This window comes from Canis lupus, chromosome 5 (assembly GCF_011100685.1).
Source record: "Canis lupus familiaris isolate Mischka breed German Shepherd chromosome 5, alternate assembly UU_Cfam_GSD_1.0, whole genome shotgun sequence".
Classification (NCBI taxonomy): domain Eukaryota; kingdom Metazoa; phylum Chordata; class Mammalia; order Carnivora; family Canidae; genus Canis; species Canis lupus.
Window position 1 is genome coordinate 79,009,303 of NC_049226.1, and position 22,399 is coordinate 79,031,701.

At 38.0% G+C, this 22,399-nt stretch overlaps 1 long non-coding RNA gene across 3 annotated transcripts in view; it reads left to right on the forward strand.

The window, feature by feature from the left end:
- The window catches only part of LOC102153393, a 137,975-nt gene that overhangs the window by 96,822 nt on the left and 18,754 nt on the right, over nucleotides 1-22,399 (forward strand). For all 3 annotated transcript variants that reach the window (XR_005360147.1, XR_005360146.1, XR_005360149.1), the window contains one exon: nucleotides 16,716-16,860. This is a non-coding gene — a long non-coding RNA (uncharacterized LOC102153393). The remainder of the gene's footprint in view (nucleotides 1-16,715; nucleotides 16,861-22,399) is intronic.

Sequence of the window (22,399 nt, forward strand, 5' to 3'; positions counted from 1 at the left end):
CTCCACATGTTTGAGTTTCTTCCAAATTTCTTCTTGTGATTGAGTTCAAGTTTCAAAGCATTATGGTCTGAAAATATGCAGGGACAATCCCAATCTTTTGGTATCAGTTGAGACCTGATTTGTGACCCAGTATATGGTCTATTCTGGAGAAAGTTCCATGTGCGGGCAGCCTGGGTGGCTCAGCGGTTTAGTAGTGCCACCTTCAGTCCAGGGCATGATCCTGGGGACCCCAGATCGAGTCCTACATTGGGCTCCCTGCATGGAGCCTGCTTCTCCCTCTGCCTGTGTCTCTGTGCCTGCCTCTCTCTCTCTCTCTCTCTCTCTCATGAATAAATAAATAAAATCTTAAAAAAAAAGTTCCATGTCCACTTGAGAAGAATGTGTATTCAGTTGCATTCGGATGCAAAGTTCTGTATGTATCTGTGAAATACATCTGGTCCAGTGTATCATTTAAAGCTCTTGTTTCTTTGGAGATGTTGTGCTTAGAATATCTGTCATTTGCAGAAAGTGCCATGTTGAAGTCTCCTACTATTAGTGTATTATTATCTAAGTATGTCTTTACTTTGATTATTAATTGATATACTTGGCAGCTCCCCGATGAGGGGCATAAATATTCATGATTGCTAGGTCCTCTTGTTGGATAGACCCTTTAAGTATGATATAGTGTCCCTCTTCATCTCTTACTACAGTCTTTGGGATAAACTTTATCTGATATGATGATTGCTACCCCAGCTTTCTTTTGAGGACCATTTGAATGGTAAATGGTTCTGCAGCCTTTTATTTTCAGGCTGTAGGTGTCCTTAGGTCTAAAATGAGTCTCTTGTAGACAGAAAATAAATGAGTCTTGCTTTTTTATCCAGTCTGAAACCCTGCACCTTTTGATGGGATCATTTACCCCATTCACATTCAGAGTTACTACTGAAAGATAGGAGTTTAGTGTCATCGTAATATCTATTCAGTCCCTGTTTTTGTGGCTTATTTCTTTGGGCTTCCTCTTTCTTTTACAGGGTCTCCCTTAATATTTCTTGCAGAGCTGGTTTGCTGGTCACATATTCTTTCAGTCTCTGCCTGTCTTGGAAGCTCTTTATCTCTCCTTCTATTCTGAATGAGAGCCTTGCTGGATAAAGTATTCTTGGCTGCATGTTCTTCTCATTTAGTACCCTGAATATATCCTACCAGCCCTTTCCAGCCTGCCCAGGTGTCTGTGGAGAGGTCTGTTGTTAATCTAACATTTCTCCCCATATAAGTTAGGGATCTCTCATATCTTGCTGCATTAAGAATTTTCTCTTTATTTTTGGAATTTGCAAGTTTCACTATTAAATGTCAAGGTGTTGAACGGTTTTTATTGATTTTTTGGGGGGGGGCCCTCTATATCTCCTGGATCTGAATGCCTCTCCCCCCCCCCCCCCAAATTAGGGAAGTTTTCTGGTATGATTTGTTCAAATATGCTTTCTGGCCCTCTGTCCCTCTTGGCGCTCTCTGGAACCTCAATTATACGTAGATTTTTCCTTCTGAGGTTATCATTTATTTTCTTTAACCTTTCCTTAAGGTCTTTTTACCTTTAAAAAGGTTTTTCTCTTTTTACTTCAGCTTCCTTCCTTGCCATCAACTTGTCTTCTATGTCACTCACTCTTTTCTCTACCTCATTAACCCTCATCATTAGGACCTCCAGTTTGGATTGCATCTCATTTAATTGATTTTTAATATCAGCCTGATTGGATCTAAATTTTGCAGTCCTGAAGTCTGTTGAATCCTTCATACTTTTTCCCAGAGCCACCAGTAGGTTTATAATTGTGCTTCTGAATTGGCTTTCTGACATCGAATTGTAATACAAATTCTGTAACTCTGTGGCAGAGAGTACTGTTTCTGATTCTTTCTTTTGTGGTGAGTTCTTCTTTCTAGCCATTTTGCTCAGTGCAGAGTGGCTGTATGAGTGGGCTGAGTCAAGAATATCAACCACAACCTAAGTAAATTTCACCCTAGATGATTCTCGAGGTCAGAAACTAGAAATTGAAGACAAAGCTCAGAAAGAAATAAAACAAAAGGGCCACTCAAGTAAAAAACAAATCTTAAAACAAAGTAGTAAAAAAAATAAAAGGCCAAGAATCCCAAAGAAGAAGAGGAAAAAAAAAAAAAGAAGGAAAGAAAAGGGGGCAACTGGAGATGGTGGTGGTGATGAAGTTGTAGTGGAGGGAGAATATAGTCTACCTGAGGGGTTCCAGGGAGTGATCCTCTTGTTTCTGAGTATATTAAGTTCTGTATGTTAGAATATGCTCAGTGTCAAATTTATGTAAACCAGAAATATTTGTAGAAGGCCCCAACATTGATCACCAAAACATAAAGGAGATAAAAGGGGGGCAGATAGGGAATGGGGAATCTCACAGAATGAACCAGCACAGTATATACCCCTTGGTTCTGGGTGCATACTGGTCAGGTTTTAAAAGGCATTGTCTTCTGCCATTGTAGAACACAATGAGGCAGAGAAAACAACACACACAAAAAAACAAAAAAAAACATATATTTTCTATCTCCCAACATTGAAAATATTGAAGGGAATCTAGAAGTGGAAAATATATCTAGGACCTGTAATTGTAGAAATATGAAAGTCAAAAAGGAAGAATCTTAAAAATGAAGAGGTGGTAAAATACTGTAGTTAAGGTGGGAAAAGAGAAAAAAATGGAAATTTACAGTCTGATATAAAAACGAGTTGTACTGGAAAAAGGAAGAAAAAAATAGGGGTACACTCTGATTCTATATACTGTAAATCCCTTGACTTCCCCTGGAGCTTTCCAGCGCTGCTTAGTTAAAAACCTGCTCTTCCCCTGTCCTTCCAGCTGGTCTTCTGGGAAGTGGGGGAGGGGCCTGCCGTGCTGACTCTCAGGTGTGTGCACCTGGGGGAGCCCCCCTCCCCGGCGCAGGGTGGCACCAGGAGGAACAACCCCACTGGCGGCAGCCGGGTCTCCAGCCCTGGAGTCAGCTCCCGGTAACCACCGCAGCTCCCAGTCCGCACCGGCCTAGGTGCGCCCGGGGCGGGGGGCGCTGACCTGTGCAGCTCGGGGACGCCCGGGGCAGGAGCGTCCTCACTGTCCTGGGCCCTCTCCACTTCCGCCTGTCCTGAGGGAGCACAGGATCCCGGGCTGTGTCCCCTGGGCTCCGGGACTCCGGGGCCTGCACCGCTGGAATCTAGCTCCCAGCCCGGCCCCGAAGGCAGCAGGTGCAGCCCCCCACCCGCCCGGAGCCCCGCCTGACCCGCGGCTTCTCCCCAGGCCACAGGCGCTCCAGCCGTTCACCCGCTCTCCCCCGGCGCCCCTCCTGTCAGTGACCCCGGGGCCTGGGGGCTCCACCGCCCCTCCTGCGGCTCTGCCCCGCGTCCCTGCTGAGTGCCCTGCCCTCCGGGAGGAATCCGGGTGGGGTGTTAGAGGCCCAGGCCCAGCTTCTGGGGGGGGGGCGGGGGGGCGCTCTCCTGTCCCCAGGCTCTCCCCACGGCCTTAGCCCAGCTCCTCGCCGCACCCCTCCCCCCCGGATTCTGTTTTATTCCCTCCCCCCCGCCTTCCTACCTTTTTAGAAGCAAAAACCCTTTTCTCTGTAGCGTTTCAGCTGTTCTCTATTTAAATCTCAGGTCGAATTTGTAGGTTTTCAGGATGGTTTGACAGTAATCCAGGTAAGTTGGTGGGGCCGGGTGAGGTGAGGACCCTGCTCCTTGCCATCTTGTTTATGTTTTAAATAACATTTAAAACACGTCTTGTAAAAGTAATATACTTGGTATAAATTTCAAACAGCAGAAAGGGAATATAATGAAAATTAAGTCTCTCTTTCACCCTTGGCCCCTAGTTCTTCTAAAGCAACCACTGCTACTAGTGTCTTATGAATCCATTAGAGAGACACACAGACATATACATATATGCACTTTATAAATAAAATTTATTTCTATATACAAATACTAGCATACTATGTAAACTGTTCTACCTCTCATATATTTTAAAACTTATTGTGGCAAACACACATATATAGAAAAGGGTTTAGGAATGTCTGGGTGGCTCAGTGTTTGAGCTGATGGGCTCAGGGCCTGATCCTGGGATTCTGGGATCCAGTTCCATATTAGGCTCCCCACAGGGAGCCTGCTTCTCCCTCTACCTATGTCTCTGCCCCTCTCTCTCTGTCTCTCATGAATAAATAAATTTTAGAAATCTAAAAAAAAAAAAAGTTTTTTTAAAACTTAAAAGTATAGTTTAACTAAATCATATACATAAAGGAAATATCATCATCTATGTTAAGAAACAGAACCCTACATCTCCAGAAGCACGTTCCTTTATCCACAAGCCCCTTTCTGATCAACACCCCTAGAGCAGAGGTAACCACTGTCCTAGCTTTTATGGAAATTACATTCTTTTCTTTAAAGTTTTACTATGTGAATATTTATTAATAAATAAAAAAGTTTTCAGTTTGGGGCCTTTATAAAAAGTTCTGCTAGGAAGGACATTTTTATTTTTTTATTTTTTTTTAAGATTTTATTTATTCATGAGAGACACAGAGAGAGAGAGAGAGAAAGGCAGAGACACAGGCAGAGGGAGAAGCAGGCTCCATGCAGGGAGCCCGATGTAAGACTTGATCCCAGGTCACCAGGATCAGGCCCTGGGCTGAAGGCACTGCTAAACCGCTGAGCCACCCAGGCTGCCCTAGGAAAGACATTTTTATATTGCATGCAAGTACAATTGAAAACTTCATCACAGATTCCCTGCATGGAGCCTGCTTCTCCCTCTGCCTGTGTCTCTGCCTCTCTCTTTCTTTGTGTGTCTCATGAATCAATAAATAAAATCTTTAAAAAAGAAAACTTTATCATAGATTAGTTATCCATATATATGTGTGTGTATTTCTGGGCTCTCTGTTGTGTCTCTGTTCTGTTTGTCCATCTGTGTATTTATTCACACCGTTTTAATTACTATAGCTTTATATCACATTCTACCAGATATCTTTCTTTTTCAAGATCACTGTGGTTCATCTTGGTCTTTTGTATTTTCCATATGCATTAGTCTGTTAGGGCTGCCATAACAATATATTATAGACAGGGTACTTCAACAGCAGGAATTTATCCCATTTCTTAATACTGAAAGGCTGAGATCAGGGTGTCAGCATAGTTGTGTGAGGGCCCTTTTCTGGATTGCAGACTTCTCACTGTATCCTCACATGGTAAAGAAGTGAGGTAGCTTTCTGGGGGCCTCTTTTATAAGAACATGAATCCCATTCCTGCGGGCTCTGCCTTTAAGACTTAATCACTTCCCAAAGGCCCCACCTCCTAATAGTATCACCTGAGATATTAGGTTTTCAACATTTAGACAATAGTATCATACAAATTTTAGGATTAGTGGGTTCAGTGCTACCTACATATATGGTCAATTGATTTTCAACAAAGATGCCGAGGTAATGCAATGGAGAAATGATAGTCTTTTCTTCGACAAATGGTATTGGAATAATTAGATACCTGCATGTCAAAAAATGAACCCCAATCCATGCTTCACATACTATACAAAAAAAAGAGACCTCAAAATAAATCCCTGTCTTAAATGTAAAACCTAAAATGATAAGATTTGCACAAGAAAAGAAAGGAGAAAGTCTTTGTGACTTTAGATTAGCATAGATTTCCTAAGGCACAGTAAGTATACAATACAGAAGAACTGACAAATTTGACTTAAAATTTAAAGCTTCTGCTCTTCAGTATAAAATCTTAATGAAATGAAAATATGCATGGCGAATAAGCACATGAATATATAGCACAAATTATCAGTCATAAGGGAAACACAAAATTACAATGAGATACCAGTAGACAAACCTTTTAATATTGTTATAATTTACAAAAACTGACACTACCAAGTACAGTGGGCGTTCAGAGCAGCTGGAACTTTCATTTATTGCTGGTAGGAATATAAAATGGTGTAATTATTTTAGGGAACAGACTGTGTATAGTTATCAAGTGCCACAAACAAATTACATACATTTAACTGCTGAAAACAACACGTGTATTATCTCAGTTTCTAGGAGTCAGAATTCTGGGCAGGGCCTTCCTGGGTCCTCTTCTGCTTAGGGTCTGCAACAAAGCTTCAGTCAATGTATTAGTCATATTTGGGGTCTCATCTGAGGCTTAAATGGGGACCTATTTTCAAGTTCATGTTGTTGTTGACAGGAGAACAACAGTCTTTGTGGGCTGTGATATTAAGAGCCTCAGTTCATTGCTGGCTATGGGTTATTCTCACTTCCTTGCTAATGGACCATTACATATGGCAACTTATTTTATCAGAATTAAGAAGGGGGCAGCCCTGGTGGCCCGGTGGTTTAGTGCTGCCTTCAGCCCAGGGTGTGATCCTGGAGACCCGGGATCAAGTCCCATGTCAGGCTCCCTGAATGGAGCCTGCTTCTCCCTCTTCCTGTGTCTCTGCCTCTCTCTCTCTCTCTCTCTCTGTGTCTCTCATGAATAAATAAATAAAATCTTTTTAAAAAAAGAATCAAGAAGGAAGGGAATATATAGAGAAGGTCTTCTAGCAAGACAAAAATTATAATTTTATGTAACATTATCATGGAAGTGACATCCTTATCACCTCTGCTATATTTTATTGTTTAGAAGTAGATTCTGCTTTACAAGATTCTGCTATTACAAGAGGGCATAGATACCAGGAGGTATCCCAATAATTGGGGGCCATCTTAGAATCTGTCCACTATATGTATCTTCATAACAAAGTTATATGTTAAATTTACCATATGACCCAGATAGGTATTTGCTCAAGAGGAAAGAAAATAGGTATCCATACAAAGATCTATATATGAAAATTTATAGCAGCTTTATTAAAAATTATCCCAAACTGGAAACAACCCAGATATGCGTCAATTGGCGAATGGATAACTAAATTTTGGTATATATAATATATATATGTGTGTGTATATATATATATATATATATATATATATATATATATATATTATACGTGGATATATATATGATAGAACAGTATTCCAAAATAAAAAGGAACTGATAAATCTAATAACATGGATGAATCTCCAAAGACAGTTATGCTTGGTGAAACAAGCCAGACATAAGGAAGGTACAAAAGGAAAGCTACATACTATATAATTCTGTTTATATTAAATTCTATAAAAGGCATAATAGCTGTTAAGGGAGAGAAAAATCAGTGGTGACTTGGCTGGGGATTACGAGAGGACTGACAACAAAGGAGGGGGAGCTTTTAGACAGTAATAATATATAATTCTATATATTGATTTTGGTGTTGCATATATAATACATACATTTGTCAAAACTCATAAGACCGTACACCTAAAAAGGATGATTTTTACTGGATATATGATTACATCAGTAGTCTGATTTAAAAATAAGGCTTTAGTACTCAAAGATTTTTTTTAAAAAGATTTTATTTATTTTTTTCATGAGAGACACAGAGATCGAGAGGCAGAGACACAGGCAGAGGGAGAAGCAGCTCAACACAGGGAGCCCGACGTGGGACTCGATCCCGGAATTCCAGTATCACGCCTTGGGCTGAAGGCGGTGCTAAACCACTGAGCCACCCGGGCTTCCCTCAAAGACTTTTTTTTTCTTAAATGTAGTAGAGTTTGAGGCTTAGCTAGTAGTAGATAAATTATTTTGCTAATCTTGAAAGTTAAAAACTTAAATTTTTTTTTTTTTGGAATGCTGATTTCTCCTCTATGGCAAGAATGTCTCAGTTAATAGACTACTTACTGAACTGATAAAACATTCAACTCAGCATTTGCCTTGTAATTTTGACTACTGAATACAAATGTATAAATGCATAAAAGTTAAAACCATCATTCTTTACCTATAAAACTCGAATGGTAATCAGTACTTCTACTTCCTTCCTGGATAATACAATATCTTTAAAAGCTTTTAACTCTTTTTGATATCTTCTAATCTAAATGCTAATGTTGAATATTTCAATTTCATACATTTTTTAAAACTTCACAATTATTTAATATCATATTTATTTATTTTTATTGAGATGTATTTGACATATAACACTGTATTAGTTTTAGATGTACAACTTAATGATTTGACATGTGATCTATTGCAAAATGATTTTACCGCAGTAAGTTTAAACATTCATCACCATACAAGGTTATAATTGTTTTTCTTGTGATGAGAGCTTCTAACACTTACTGTCTTAGCAACCTTCAAAAATACAATATCGTTAACTATAACTAGAAGTTTGTATCTTTTGATCACCTTCCTCCATTTTACCCATACCCCAACCTCTGACAGCCACTAATCTGTTCTCTGTATCTGTAAGTTTGTTTTTGGGTTTTTTGTTGTTGTTGTTCAGATTCCACATGTAAGTGAGATCATATAGTATTTTTCTTTCTTTCACTTAGCATCATGCCTTCAAAGTTCATTCATGTCACAAGTGGCAAGTTTTCCTTCATTTTATGAATGAATGACTTTCCACTGTGTGTGTGTGTGTGTGTGTGTGTGTGTGTATACCTATTCCTATACCAAAATATATACTAAGTGATGAACATTTAGGTTATTTTCATGTCTTGGCTATTGTAAGTATAGAATGCTTTGGGTAGTATGGACATTTTAACAATATTAATTCTTCCAATCCATGACCATGACATATTTTTCCATTTATTTGTCTTCTTTAATTCTTTCATAAGTGTCTTATCAGTTATCAGTAATCTCCTTGTTTAAGTTTATTCTTAGGTATTCTATTCTTTTTGAGAAGATAAAAAATGGGATTTTAAAATTTTTATTATTTTTTATAAGAATGAAAATGGGATTTTAAAAATTTCTTTCTGATACTTCATTATTAGCATATAGAAATGCAGAAGTTTTGTGTATTGATTTTGTATCCTGCAACATTAGTGTATTGATTTATTAGTTCTAACAGTTTTTAGGTTGAGTCTTTAGGGTTTTCTTTTCTTTCTTTTTTTTTTTTTTAAGAATTTATTCATTCATGAGAGACACAGAGGGAAAAGCAGGCTCCCTGTGGAGAGCCTGATGCAGGACTCCATCCTGGACTCCTGGATCACAACCTGAGCCAAAGGCAAACACTCAACCACTGAACCACCCAGGTGCCCTCTGTAGGGTACTCGATGTATAACATCATATCATCTGCAGTAGTTAACAGTTTTATGTCTTTCTTTCCAACTTGGATGCCTTTTATTTTCCTTTTTTTTTTTCCCCCTAATTGCTCTGGTTGAGATTTCCAATACTATGTTGATTAAAAGTGAGTGGGAATCCTTGTCTTGTTCCTGATCTTAGAGAAAAATTTTCAGTTTTTCACCATTAAATAGCTGTGGGCTTGTCGTATATTACCCTTATTATGTTGAGGTACATTCCTTCTCCACCCCGCTATGTTGAGAATTTTATCATGAATGGATGTTGATTTTTGTCAGATGCTTTTTCTGTATTTACTGAGCTGATCATTTGTGTTTTTCCCATTATTTTGTTAATGAGGTATATCGTATTGATTTTATGGATGTTGAACCATCTTTGCATCCCTGAATAAATTTCATTTGCTCGTGGTGTATGATCCTTTTAATGTATTGTTGACTTCGGTTTGCTAATATTTTGTTACGCATTTTGCATCTATGATCATTGGCAATATTGACCTGTAATTTTCTTTCTTTTTTTTTTTTTTTTTTTTGTGGTGTCTTTGTCTTATGGTGTCAATGCTGGCCTTGTAAAATGTTTTTTGGGAGGAATTTGAGAAGGGTTGATATTAATTCTGTTTTGAATGTTTAGTAGAATTCATCAATGAAGCCACCCAGTCCTGGACTTCATTTGTTGGGAAGTTTTGAGTTACTGATTCAAGCTCTTTATTTGTAATATATCTGTTCAGATTTTCTGTTTTCATGATTCAGTCTTAGTAGGTTGTATATTTTTAGGAATTTATCCATTTCTTGTAAGTTGTCCAATTATTGGTGTATAATTGTTCATAGTAGTCTCATGATCCTTTGTATTTCTGTGGTATCAGTTGTAATATCTCCTCTTTCTCATTTTATTTGTTTTCTCTTTTTTTCTTGCTAAGTCTAGTTAAAGGGTTGTTTTTTCAAAAAACCTGCTGTTTCATAAATCTTTTTTATTGCCTTTTTTTGTCTCTATTTCATTTATTTCCACTCTGATCTTTGTTATGTTTACAAAGTTTGGGTTTCATTTGTTCATTTTCTAATTCATTGAGGCATAGAGTTAGATTGAGGTTTGTTTTTTTTGTTTTGTTTTTTAGCATTTGGGTTTTTTAAAAAAGATTTATTTCTGCATGCAAGGAGAGGAAGACAGGCAAAGTGGGGAGTGGGGAGCCCAAGGCAAGGCATGATCCCAGGACCCTGAGATCATGACCCGAGCCAAAATCAAGAGGAGGATGCTCAACTGACTGAGCCACACTTGGCACCCCAGATTGTTTAAGATTTTTCTTGTTTCTTGAAGTAAGTATATATTGCTGACAACTTCTGTCTTAGAACTGCTTTTTCTGGATAAGTTTCATAAGTTTTTATGTATTGCTCTTCCATTTTCATGTGTCTCAGGGTATATTTTGATTTCTTTTTTGGCTGTGTCAGGTTAATTTTATCTCCTGTCAATCCAGACAACCAAGTTTAAAGATTGAGATTCAATGGGCTTTCTAGGGAATTTGAACCTGGACTGTAAACCTGTGAGAGGCCTGTCCGACCTTTAGATTACCCAAATCCTAAGGTTATAGTCTCTTGTGGTCTTAGTTTATTCTAAACAGTGTCTCCTATTAAATCCTCTTTTTGGAAGTCCTGAGCTTTAATTTCTACCCTTAGTGATGGTTTCTTAATATTATGAAGTTCCTAGTCATGATCAAATTTCTAATTCTCTCAAATATCATCATTTAAATAATAATACAAATGAGGATCCACATAAATCCATGTTGCCACCTTGTTTTTAATATAACTTTTAGGTATCTTCTAATGCATAGGTATTTTTGTTTCCAACTTCTTCACTCTCTTTGCAATTTATTTGATAAAGAACTGTTTGATCTAGAGAGTTTCTCGCAGTCTATTTTTTGTTTATTGCATCTCTGTGCTATAATTTAGTGTGTACCTCTCTTCTCCATATACCTTGTGCATTAGTTTGCACAGGCTGCCATAACAAACACCACAGACTGGGGGACTTAAACATGTTACACATTTGTTTCTTCACTGTTCTGGAGGCTAGAAGTCCAAGATCAAGATACTGGCAGGATTGGTTTCTAAGGGCTTCTGTTCTTGACCTGTAGATGGTCCTCCTCTTCTAGCGGCTTTACCTGGTCTTCCCTCTGTATGTTTTTGTGTTCTAATCTCCCATCCTTTAAGGACACCAGTCATATTGGAATGGGGCCCGGCCCACTGACCTCATTTATCTTTAATTTAATTTGGACTTTATCTCCAAATGCAGTCACATTCTGAGATGCTGGAGGTTAGGAATTCAATATAAGAATTTTAGGGGGACATGATTAAGAACATCTGGAGAGGGGGATCCCTGGGTGACTCAGTGGTTTGGCGCCTGCCTTTGGCCCAGGGCGTGATCCTGGAGACCCAGGATCGAGTCCCACGTCGGGCTCCAGGCATGGAGCCTGCTTCTCCCTCTTCCTCTGCCCGTGTCTCTGCCTCTCTCTCTGTGTTTGTCTATAATGAATAAATAAATAAAATCTTAAAAAAAGAACACCTGGAGAATTGGTAGTTAGTTGCATCTAGAGACTTGATCATTTCTTCTTATTTTTTAATCAAGGTAACATTGTGAATGACTACTTACTTCCATAAGTAGTCTCAAAATGTTTCTTTTTGCTTTCTTGGTGGTATAGAATAGTAGGGAGTAAGGTAAACAGTATTTATGTTTAGAAATGAGCATGCCTTTTGTCTGTTGCAGGATTGAGTCAATTAAAATCAGGAATTTATCAGTACATCATGAACTTCCAATTCCTTTAATTCTGTACTGCTGTTGCCCTGTGTTTAGGTTGGTGGTGTGAGTATCAGGATTTTTACCTCAGTGTTTTTCCTCTTCCATTGGGCTTTCAGCTGCTCTACTGTATGTCTACACAATGAAAAGAGTCTTTCTAAAGAAGGAATCCTACTGTTGCTCATCCCTTAGTGGTAGGTTCATGGTGGAAGCAGCGAGGGTTTTTCTATTGTCTAGGTTCAGACTTAGTTTTAGGGAGTCCCTGCATAACTTGGAAGAAGTTCATCAGCATTTTTGCTCTTTCTTCTTTTCCTTTTGGCAACCAAACTCTACTTCGTCATATGTATTTGGCCCTGAGCAGGAGTTTTCTGCTTCCTCCTCCTTCCTTCCTGCATATATCTGCTTAATATAGGATTCTGGGCCCAAGGTCTTTGACTGTCCCTGCACCAGGGATGTAGGTTTTTTTTTTTTTTTTTCCTTTCTACCTCTTCCTCTAGCCACTTCTTGCCTGTGACTTGGGGCAAAAGTCCTCTTTAATGCTTTTACTTTGGAGTAGAGAAGGGTCTGGGGAAGCAGGCAAATGCTTAGTGCTTATTTCTCAGTAGCAGTTGATTTTCTCCCACAGGTCTGTACTAGTTTCTTCATGTGGAAGGGTTGCAAGTGAATCCTGTCACTTGGCCATTAGCATTCTGTTAAATTTGTAGTTGGTTTCTTTCTCCTGTGCTCTGCTGAAGGCAAGACAGTCGTGAGTCTTCTATCCTTGGAAGGGCTTGTTGTTCTTTGGAACCCAGATTACTTTATTGTTATCTAACTCAACTCTCTAGTAAACTCAAGAAAAATAATTTTGTAGATAATCCATTTTTTTCATTGTGTGGGAGTGAGAATCTGCAGCTTTCTACATTTTAATGGGAAGCAGAGAAAAAAACTTCATTTCTTTTTGAATCTTAAAATTTTTCAGTTTCCACTTTTCTTAAAGGATTTTTGTTTACACATCCATTTTTAAAAATTAACTTTTCTAATTTTATTCCAAGTTATCTGAATTCTGATTATTCTAATGTTCTTTTATATCTAGTATCTTTTCAAAAGTTTCCTTTTGGCTCATCTTGAAATGTTAAGCTGCATAATGTTCATCTATTCATGGGTGTGTCTTTCATTTTTTTATAATTACTTTTTATGGGATTCAACTACCATCCTATCTTGTTAATCATTTTTATGTGAAATTAGTTTTCCTGAACTTTCAGGAGTAGATCAGTTGGGATACCTTTCTTAGTTTCCTGGATCTAGCAGTCCCTATTACATTATTTTCATGAAGTGTTCAAAAATATGGTCTCAAAAAAAAAAATATGGTCTCATACTAGGAGAATTCTTGTGCTCCTCACTTTTATCTTGTGCTCCTGCTTGCTTGCACATTAGCTGTCTCACATGTTCTTTCTCCCCTCTCATCTTCCCCTCCCTATTATCCCTGTCTTGCTCAATTTGAATTATCTCAATCACCATTTCTTCTCATTGGAGTGTTCTGTCTAAAAGGAACTGAAATTCCAGTCCTTTCAGATCTTACCTTGCCCTGTTCCTCAGGTTCCTCACCTCATAAAGCATGCAGAACCTCTCCTAGTTTCAGCTGTTCTCATGAGTACCTATTGGCTATTTTAGGGTTTTCTCTATACTCAAGGTCATCTGACACTTCTCAGACACTTACTGCTAATGCCATGTAGCACATGTAGCTTTGATGGTTTGTTTCTATTCATATTTTAGGGTTTGGGAAGGTATTTAACACCTGTTTTTTGTTTGTTTGTTTTTTGGTAGATCTTGTTTGTGGACTTGGGTTTTGTTATTCTTAGTCATTCGGTTTTCATGGGGGTAATTATGTGAGATTTTAAAAGTTAGCTTCTATTAGAATTTTCCCAGAATTTATTTATCCTCTCTTGAATGGTAATTTAGCTGGATATAGAAATCTACATTGTTATTGCTTTTCTCTCAGCACCTCCTGGCTGTGGTTCTTTTGTCTCCTTTATCTTTTCTTGCTGATAAAAAAAAAAATCTGCTCACAGGATAATTATTTTATCTTTGCCAAATAATAAATGTAAAAATTATAAAAGCCACCAAGGAGAAAAATAGCTTACCCATTACCTATAATTTCACTGGAGTGTGTCTCAGTATGGACTTCATTCATCCTCAGTACACTACATGTACTTTCAATCTGAAAAGTATTTTTCCATTCTGAAAAATAACCATGTAACTGTTTCTTTGATTGTCACTTATTATTGAAATCAATTTCTATATTTTTCATATATAGTACTTTTTTAAAAAAGATTTTATTTATTTGATAGTGAGAAAGAGAGAAGGAAAGAGCACAAACAGGAGGAGTAGCAGAGGGGGGAAAGAAAAGCAGGCTTTGTGCTGAGCACAAAACACAGGGCTCAGTCCCAGGACCCTGGGGTCATGACCTAGTGTGGAAGGCAGATGCTTAACTGAGCCATCCAGGCACCCCCATATATAGTACTTTTATTTTCTTGGTTATACCTGCTTGCTTTTGTTTCATAATTAGTAGTTAATGGATCATAGGCCATTAGATTTTAAGTAAATCCATCTACTGACTGTTAAGTTCTTGGTTATCTTGGTAAATTTTTTTCATGTGATTTAGAATTTTGATTTGGGTACTTAGTTTTTTCCCCCTCACATATCTTTTTATATCCACCTATCCCTCTATAGTGGCTTTGCAGTTGCCTCTGCAGTGGCCTTAAAAAGTTTGGTGAAAGTTACCCATGAAATATTCTGGGCATGCTGCTTTTGTGGGGGGAAAAGGGGATGTTTACTTTTATAGGTCTTTGATAGCAATGAATGTTTTAAAGTTATATGGGATACTCTATAAGTCAGACCCATCCATTAAGAGGAACTTTAAAATCTGCATCTTTTTTTTCTATACTTCATTATATTGCATTTATACATAACTTATGGAAATATCTTCATTGGTATGAGATTTTACAGACAGAAAAATCATAAAAATATTCCATTTATCTTTTTTTCTAATGAGTAAACCAAAGAAACCAGCTGGTGAAAACTGAAGGCAAATTTCAGACTTCATAATTATTTAATTCTCTCTATTAAGGTTATTTTTTAAAAAATGTTATTTATTTATTCATAAGAGACACAGAGAGAGAGGCTGAGACACAGGGAGAGGGAGAAGCAGGCTCCATGCAGGGAGCCTGATGTGGAACTCGATCCCAGGTCTTCAGGATCCCACTCAGCTGAAGGCGGTGCTAAACCACTGAGCCACCTGGGCTGCCCATCTCTATTAGGGTTATATTCTGATGTTCATTCTGGGTTTGGTGTGAGGCCTGGCTTTTTCAAATGTTCTACAAACGTTTCCATTTTGATTAGAAAAACATAACCGTGTAACTCTTCAAATAACTAATTAATACCTTCCTTCATTTTTTTTTTTTTTTTGAAAGCTACAAAGGGTTTCAACTGGTACTTCTAAATTCCTAGGCTGTTTTTATTGCAATTATTTTTTTCTCCTAAAAAGCAAACATTTGCCTAATATAGTTTTTAATCCTGTCCCATTTGATTGTTTCATTGATTTCTATTCTCCTTTACTATCTGCTGAAAAATATCTCCCTTACTTACAGGTTTGGGACTGAAAATTTTCTAGTGTTTTATCCTAAGGATATATAATTTGATCTATACTCATTCATTTTAAGACTTCTCTTCCTATTAAGAAGCATAAAGATGAATATGACTACCCTTTCCTTTATTCATTCTTTAATTTACTCAAATATTAAATGTATATGTAGGATAGCAGGTGATCTAAGGGTAAAACACATGTATGTATCATTGCCAAAAACACATTATGTATGCTACAATAAGGGGTCAGAAAAGGACCTGGGAAGATGTGATGAGAGTCATGGAATAAATAACATTTCTAAGCCTTTAAATGTAGAGGGGAAAGTACAGGGTGTGTTTGGTAGGTAGGCTAGTTTTAGTGGAGTAGATTATTTGCAAATAAATATAGTGGGAATATAGTGGGAAAGATACCCTGGAACAAATATTGAGAGTTTTGAAAGCAAGTAATGAGTCAGCACTCTATGAATTTCATGAATTATGTATTATATGCCCAATTAGAAATAAATTTTTGCCAAAATAACAAACATACCAAAAAAAAAAAAAAACCCACGATTTGAGTTTAGCAAGAATAACTACTTCTAGTTCACTACTAGGGCCTGATTTTTATTATTCCTCTGTATTTGTGCAATGATTTCACCTCATAGTATGAACTACGCTTCCAAATGGATCTCTTGAGCCACACTTAGGTGTCCTAAAAAATGATCTGAGTGAAACAAGACAGTGAAATGGAAGTGTTGTGGTATTTTTTCTTTTTCTCTTTAAAAACTTAAATAACTTTATGAATAGTGATAGCCCTTATAGTTAAAAGGGAAGACCTAAAATAGTGTTTTACCATCAGAAATATTTCTGCTGCCATGGGCTGACTTTGAAACTTTAGAAATGGTTTTCCCATTCTATCTGGCAGTATGGTATGGCAAAAAGTGGCTAGAAGAATTTGTGTGTTTACCTACCCTTCTTCCACTTGTGATTATTGTGATTAAGCAAAAGGATGAATAGGTTACAATCCTTATCCTCAGAGTGATTCAGTACCATGTCATGTTCAGAGAAGTCTGCTGGGGAAATAAGACTCCTATGCATATCAAACCTTTTGGGAAATTTTTAAGTGTAGGTAGCACTGTAGAAATGTATATAGGACTTTGCTTGCATATATCTAAAAGCTAAATTTGACTTTTGCTTCCAGCTGAGATGGAGTAACAAAGACCAGACTTACCTTCCCAGCTGAAACAACTAAAAAGACAAGATAAAATACATGAAAGAATGGTTCTCCAGTCACTTAACGTTACACAGTGAAGGACAGTGATTGCTGAGAGATGAAAAATAAACAGGTGAGCCCTTTGATTATTCCCTCTTAGTTTCTTGAGAGTTTCTAGGCCACAGCACAGGATATGGAACCTATTCCTAGGTAGAACCCAGCAGACTGTGGCTTAAAGAAATAAAGCTGATCCTGGGGAAACCAAAGCAGCCAGAATTTGCAGGACACAGTAAAGAGAGACCTCTGGAGATGTTTACAGGGACCCCAACAAGTATTCAGAAAAGTGCTGACCAATGCTTGCATGTTAGGAAACTGTGAGACAGAAAGGATTAGAGGGAGCCACACCTGATGCTCACACAGACTGGTAAAGTTCATGGACATTTTTTTCCCATGGGACATTTGAGTAGAGTTCTCAGAAAGGGTCCTTTTCAGTTGTGGGAAATAATTAGCCCTCAACTAAATAGTGTTTTCATTCTGTCCAGCAAAATTTAAAATGAGATCCAAAGGCATCAAACTGTTTCCAAATAACTTAAGTACATCACATAAAAAACTGGAAATTTATAGGAATACAAAAATATTTATCCAACAAAACAAATTCACAATGACTAGGATCTAATCAAAGAACACCAAATATGCAAAGAGGCAGGAAAACACAACTCATAATGAGGAGAAAAATCACTCAGTTGAACTGATGCAAAACTTATGTAGATATGAGGATTAGAAGAGGATGACAGTAAGGCAATTATAACTGTTCAAAAGTTATATAGAGACATGGAGGATATTAAAAAACTCTCAAACTTCTAGAGATGAAAACTATAAGATATGAGACATAAAACCACACTGGATGAGATTAATGTCACATAAAGAAGAAAGGTAAGTGGACTTGAAGGCACAGCATTGGAAACTATGGAAAATGAAACCCACAAGAAAAGAGTAACCTCCTGTCCTCTCCCTAACCCCTCTCCCCAATGAAACCAGAGCATCAGCAAGCTACAGGTTAACTTCAAATGGCCTAACAGATAATTGCAGTTCCTACAGGGAAGGGGGATAGAAAAATTTTTTTGTGGAAACAATGGCTGAAGAATTTCTTTCTTTCTTTCTTTCTTTTTTTTTTTTAAAAGATTTTATTTATTTATTCATGAGAGACAGAGAGAGGGAGAGGCAGAGATGCAGGCAGAGGGAGAAGCAGGCTCCACGCAGGGAGGCCGACCTGGGACTTGATCCTGGGTCTCCAGGATCACGCCCTGGCTGAAGGTGGCGCTAAACCGCCAGGGCTGCCCAAGAATTTCCATTTTTGATGAAAGGTAATACCCAAAGATTCAAGAAGCTCAACAAAACCCAAGCATAAGAAACAGAAGTAAAACTACACCAAGGTACATCAAAATCAAAACATGATGTGATAAAACTAGTGATAAAGAACAAAATTTTAAAAGCAACTAGAGAAAAAAATTATTTAAAAAAAGGATGACAGCAGATTTCTTATTGGAAACAATTCAGATGAGGCATCAGTGCAGCAATTTTACAGTTTGTGAAAAAAAAAACTAATTCAGCTGAATACAAGTCAGATTTTGAAAATTATTCACTGGCAAAGTTAGAACCCTATAACGAATCAAATGCAGACACCTTATAATGAAATCTTATCTATAGGCAATACATCAAAGTACATTTATAGGTTATTATTCTCAGAGAAAAGGACAAATCACTCACCATCTTCCATAGCTTTTACTAGTCCTCTCACACCAATATCACTCTTTTATTTCCAGTACCATCACTGTTTTTTAAAAATGAAGGAAGTTCACAGATGGAGCTATACCCACCTACATCACTGATAAGTTCTTATCTGCAGAGGCAATCATGGAACATTCTACTCAAACCTTTACTCTGTGCTAATTTTTTTTTTCACTTGTTCCCATGCCTCTTCCAGATACTTATTTTGTAGTTTACTAGAATAATAGTATCTTAAAAACTCTTCCTGTGCTTTGGGGTGGAAGAATCCTATTGCTACAGTCCTCTGTGGATACTCTTTCAGTTTTGTCTCACATACAGTTCATTCACTCTCACAGTTTCATTTTAGAAGCTACAGTTTCTAAGCTGTGTATCTGAATCACCTCAAAATAGGCCATGGCAGTGGGCAAATTGTCACAATCTATTCCATTTTCTCTATTCTGTAACCCCGGACATTTAAGCTGCTCACCTGTCAAGGGATGGTAAAGCAGGACTATGTTTACTCTTGCAAACAAAAACAAATTAAAGCCATCCTTTCTTCTAACTGAATTAATTAGAAGTGGGGCACTGAAAGAGTGAAATGCAAGCTCCTGCACCGCATTTCTGTACAGTTCTGAGCAGAATCTCCCTGAGGGTCCTCTGGATCGTCTGAGATATTTATGGACAGGGAAGCATCTGAATAGAAATATAAGGCAAGGGCTTAATGGGACTGATGTATACAGTTGCAGCTCCCCCAACCCCCTGCCAACCCTCTGCGACTTAAAGTAGGACTTAGAAAGCTGCAGTCCCAAGGAACCTACAGCAAAAGAGATGTGGAGTGTTAAAACTGACAAAAATATTAGCAACAGGTATTTGTCACTCAGTATGTACCAGGCAGTGTTCAAAACATTTTTGCATATATTATTTAATCTTTGCAACAATCTTGTGAAACAGGTACCATTATCCTCATTTTACAGTGGGAATAAATAACAGAATCAAGGTCATGGTGCTGGAGCCAGAATGAACCCAGTTAGTCTTTTTTTTTTTTTTTTTAAGATTTATTTATTTTGTCCATGAGAGAGAGAGAGAGAGAAAGAGAGAGGCAGAGACACAGGCAGAAGAAGCAGGCTCCATGCAGGGAGCCTGATATGGGACTCGATCCCGGGTCTCCAGGATCACGCCCTGGGCTGAAGGCGGCGCTAAACCGCTGAGCTACCCAGGCTGCCCAAACCCAGTTAGTCTTGACTCCTGAGCCCACTCTCTCAGACACTTTTCCTTAGTGTCTCTCAGGAAATAGTATGTGGGTTGTGTAGGGGAAGAAGGAACACTGGACAAAGGCTAAACATATGGTTAATGCCTTCTCCCCTCATTACCTCCCTACCCTGAACACCTGTGATATCACCCACTTTGCCTACCTTATAGATCATTTTGAGGAACAAGCGAGAAGTAATTTTACAAAAGTACTTTTCATGTATCATGCAAATATAAGGTGTTATAGAAGACATCCAAAAAATAGTAACAGTTGAGGGAGCTCAATAAACAGTAGTGTACAAAGAATAAGAAAACAAGAGCAAGTGTCAAAAGGAAGTTTTTGGCATTACAAGGACACAGAGAATATTTACTGAAGCCTACCTCACTTGCTACTCTAAGCTGCTTCTTTGCACTGATTTCTTAGTCCAAGATTGAAACCGTTCACCTGAAAGTTCTTATTCCCATGTTAAAGGACTCATAAATCCGATTACATAGTCTCTTTGTTCCATACAGGATAAGAAATGAGGCAGTCATAAAGGATCAAGAACAAATTTATTTTTGCACCTATAATTTATTTTTTTTTTTGCACCTATAATTTAAAACCCCAAGATAGACTGAGAGGAATCTAATTGGCCAAGACATCTTAAAAATATGTGCCTCTAATTTAAAAGAGGATGAAAAAAAGAGGGAGGGAAGAAGGAAGGAAGGAAAGAAGGAAAGAAAATACCCACCTTTGCTGTGAAGTAAAAAGTAATGGAAAGCTGCCTCTACTTTAATGGCCCTGAGAGCACTAACTCCTTTACAAGTTTTACCAGAGCCTTGGCTGGTCCACCCCCAGCAGTAATGTACAGAGACTGAGTGAGAGCACATGTGTCCTGCTGTAATTAAGGCTGCAGAGCAAAGCAGCAGGTGCAAACTTCTCATCCTTCAACTTGACTCTTAAACTGCTTGTGCTCTTGTAACTTAAAGTCTAAACTTGTTAAAAGTGAGATTTGGAAGGTCATTAGTCCATAACAGGAGCTAGGCACTACAGACATTTCTTTAAAGCAAAATTAGAAACAGCTACCTAACACCTATCACCCGTTTTAAGATGTTGCCGTTTCACATTTTCCGGGTGTGTGTGTGTGTGTGTGTGTGTAGTACTATTAATTCCAAGGAGATTAATATCCACATGAGCATGATATTGAAGCCAGATTGGAAGCCTCCTTTTCTTTTAAGAAAAAGCTTTTCTAGTAACCAAGTCCCTTGCCCAAACCCCTTGCAATGTAATTCAGGTGCTTAGAGATTTTCTGATACAAAGGGCTCAACCATCACTAAGGTTTGGTCTTATTTTGTTAAAAATTTATCTGTAGAAGAATTGTATTGTAGTTACAGTCCTCTAAAGAGCTGAGACAGCAAAACTTCTCTGCAAAATAGTTCAATTTAAAATGTTTCAGTGTGATCCTGCCAGATCCTAAAATAATTATAGCTTAGAAAGGCAGACGTGGCTTTGGGTCTGAACAGTTTTTATCATACTGTACCTTTCTGTGGGGTCAGAAGATCAGTGACATAACTGTGTGCCAAGAAAACATACTGACATAGAAGCCTTGTGCTTCTGCAGTAACACCCAAAAGAAAGGTACAATGTGTCGGGAAAGATCAGGGTTTTATTAGGGATAGTGATGCTACTTGTTTGGCATAGAGGTTCTAGCATCGGCAAGGGAACCAACTTTTCCTTTCTAAGCACTAGCAATGCCTCTGCCAGTTGTAGAATTCTCTGACATTTTTAGCCAATAGGCTCATTGCCTCTTGAATTCCTGCTCCAGGAACTAAGAAAAAGACTCGGTTGACAATGGCTGTCAGATGCAATAGGAGAGGATTTCATAGCTTAACTCCTGAGGTAGAAAATACCCCTGTTGGCCGAGGGCAGATGCTGCAGACCTTGCAAGGACATAACTAGCCTGCAATGCTATCCAAGCCCAGCTACTAGAGTTTTGTAAATTATTTATCAGCTGTGACTATAAATTAGAGATGAATGGAAGGCCTTTGAGCCTTATCTTGGATATAGTCCTTATTAATGAATTTCAGGCATTTTGTGCTGTTAAGAGGTTTTTTGTTTTTTTTTGTAAGAGAACGGAGTATTCTCTATGTAGGAATGACTAACATTATTACTATTTTGCAGACTATTCTTATCTCAAATTCCATAGGAAAGGTAGATGTAGTGAATATTACTTAGTTCAACTTACCTTTTATATCCTTCTGTTAAAAACATTGGATCCAATTCCCATCTCAGAAAAGTTTAACTTACCTCTCTTCCGGCCACCAGCAAAACTAACTTGCTTGTGGTTGTACCAAGTGTCCAAGATTTTCATATAAACATTTGGAAAAAAAAAAAAAAACACACACACCATTAGGGCTGAGGGTCAAATACTATCCAAGTTGTCAGGCTTACCCTTCTCAATGAAATAAGCTGAGAAGGGTATTTCATTGAGAAATGAATGAAATTCATTCACCACAGTGAAAACCTGCTGCACTTTCATGAACACCAAGAGATGGGAAACACATGGACATTTAGAAATACTAAAGAGCTGTGTACCTTGGAATAAGTATATGCAACCTCAGGATACTGTTTACATTTTGCCAGTCATCGGTCTCCTTTCTCACACATGCGCACACACA